Here is a 2,780-nt window from a genome sequence, read left to right on the forward strand (position 1 = left end):
GCGCACACTCTTCAAGCGCGAGCGCGCAGTATTGCAGGGAGAAGGCGCGCATCCATGGGTCTAATTCCCCATACCCACAGATCTGCGGGCGCACAAGATCTGCGAGGGCGCACGCACAACATCTGCGCGGGCGCGCAGTGTATATGCGCGGGCGCGCACCGCTGAGTTTCAGTTTTTTTTATTTCGTATTTTTGTATCTTTTAAGGGACCTATATATAGAGGTCGTAGGGTAGATTAGTGGATCATCTAGCCTTATCTTAGAAGACAATTAAACCCTAATCTTAGAGAGAGAAAGTGTAGTATTATTCAAGTTATCTTCATGTATGCAACTTTGGTTCAAGTTTCATTTCAATCAATCAAGCAACTTTGCAAGCTTTAATCTTTCTACCATTGCCTACTTAGTAATCTCTAATCCTTTCTCTTAGCTTAGTTTATTTGCACTCTAGTTGTTTATTTCTATCTATTTTGTGGATTGACATCTTTGGTATTTTCATTGTTTTTGATCATGTTTGCTTCCATGTCTATTTTGTTTTCATTTAGTTTTATCATCATGTTTAATCTCCCTTCTCTAGGCTAATTTCTTAGCTAGGGGAAGGGGGTGGAAAATATGTGTTGAATGTTGGATGAATGATGATGGTTGGATTGAATACATGCCTTAAATTGATGAAAGATATGATTTTTAATGGCTTGAGATTATTGTTGCACTTTATTTGATTGCCTTCTAGTTTAAATGCATGAAAATGATTTGAACTAGATTAAGTTCACCTCTATTTTGATGATTGCATGAAAATGAGTTGTTAAAATAGAGTTCTATGATTTGTGCCTCTTTATTCTCTTGATTTTGCTAGTGCCTAATAGGATGCATGAGAATGATTCTATTAGCATAGGGCTCTTTCATTGATTTGCCTAGACTATTGCATGAGAATGAATTGTTTAGGTAGGATCTTGTGTTCTTTGGCATGTTCTTCATGATAACTATCGTTATTCACCTCTTTCTAATCATGTTTGACACCCTCGTATCCCTAGCGTCGTTCTCTCTTGATTTTTAATCTTCTTTATATTTGCTTGTTTGTAGTCTTAGTGCTTTTTATCCAAAAACCAACAAAATTATCCTTTCCTTGACTCTTGCTTAGTGAATTTGATATTTAGCTTGCGTGCTTCCTTTGGGTTCGACCCTATACTTACCCCTATATTTGTATTAGGGTAGTTTAGGTTATAAGTAGTTAATTTGATTTGGGTTGGTAGTCCCAACAACCTACTCAATCCCGATCAAATTTTGGCGCCGTTGCCGGGGAAGCGGCTTGTTTGGTGTCTAATTTGCTTTTGTTAGAGTAATTTTAATTGCTTTCTTTTTGTTTTGTTTTGTTCTATCATACTTGTCATTGCTAATTGTTTGCTTAGCTTTGGTGAATGCTTAGAAGATCTCAAGGACCACCTACCCATCAAATTGACCAAGAAATCAACCGAACTTTAAGACAAATCCGTAGGCTTTTTCAATAAGAAGGAAGAGGACTTGGTGCTATAATTGATAGTGGGAGTGATTCTTACTCTTCTAGTTCGCAAAGTGAATTAATGGCGGGACAAGAAGATGATGTTTTATTTCGTGAGTTTGGAAATCCGGAGGATTATGAGCTCACGGGAGGGATTTTGTTACCCGTCACGGAGACTAACTTCACAATTCATCCCCAATATACAAGAATGGTTCAATCGGAGCAATTTTCGGGTTCTACAAGTGAAGATCCCATAGAGCACCTTGATAGATTCCTTGAGCTATGTGCCATGATTCAAACCAACCAAGTTTCTCAAGAGTACATCCGGATGCATTTATTTCGACAATCTCTTTCGGGTAGAGCAAAGAAGTGGTTGAAGCAAGTGAAGCCTAACTCACTCACATCTTAGAGGGAGGTAGTTAAGGCATTCTTGAAGAGGTTCATTTCCGAGGAGAAGACCGCCGAGATGAGAAGGAAGATTGCATCATTTGAACAAGAAGCGGATGAGAGTCTTGATGAAGCTTGGGAGCGGTTCAAAGAGTTGGTACAAGCATGTCCTCACCATGAATACAATCAAAGTTTGCTCATGAGATTTTTCTACGATGGTTTGGAGCCCATGTCTAGAGCCAACTTGGATGCGGGGGCGGGTGGTCAACTAATCAAGATCCCTCAAAATCAAGTGGAAGCAACAATCGAGGAGGTAGCAAAGAACTACTCTTGGGGAGGTAGGAGAAGGAGTGCACCGAAGAAAGGTGGGATGTATGAATTGGAAAAGGTCGATCAATTGCAACATCAAATTGAGCAACTCACAAAAGGGCTTTCAAAGTTGAACACAAGTGTTAATGCAAGCTCAAGTGGTGGAGCAAGCTCTTCTCAAGTCAACTCTTTTTCACGTCAAAATTGTGGAGGAACAAACCATGATACATCTTATTGTGGAGGGTTGAGCCCCGAGCATGTGGCGGCATACAACACAAGACAAGACGGTTTTAGAGGAGGTGGTGGTGGAGTAGCTTGGAGACAACCACCACCCGGGTTTGCATCTCAACCTCAACAATGGGGCCAACAAGCTCAACCTTCTTACAATTCCAACCCCCAATACCAAAATCCACCTCCATCTCAAAACCAAAACCCAAGAGGAAGCTACCCTAGGAACAACCAATACAACAACCAAAACCAATACAACAATCAAACCCAAAGGGCCCAAAGAAATCAAGAACAAGCACCTCAAGCGGAGCCAACACCCACACAACTCCTTCAAGCCATGCATGCACAAATGCAAACTTTTGGGCA

The 2,780-nt window shown here is 40.7% G+C and overlaps 1 non-coding gene across 1 annotated transcript; it reads right to left on the minus strand.

Moving 5' to 3' along the window:
- Nucleotides 1-1,954: 1,954 nt before the first annotated feature.
- LOC145577118 (small nucleolar RNA R71) lies at nt 1,955-2,059 on the minus strand. Its single transcript, XR_014098607.1, has one exon. It is a non-coding gene; the product is annotated as a small nucleolar RNA R71 (small nucleolar RNA).
- Nucleotides 2,060-2,780: the final 721 nt, after the last annotated feature.

This window comes from Chenopodium album, chromosome 13, assembly GCF_948465745.1.
Source record: "Chenopodium album chromosome 13, dcCheAlbu1.1, whole genome shotgun sequence".
Classification (NCBI taxonomy): domain Eukaryota; kingdom Viridiplantae; phylum Streptophyta; class Magnoliopsida; order Caryophyllales; family Amaranthaceae; genus Chenopodium; species Chenopodium album.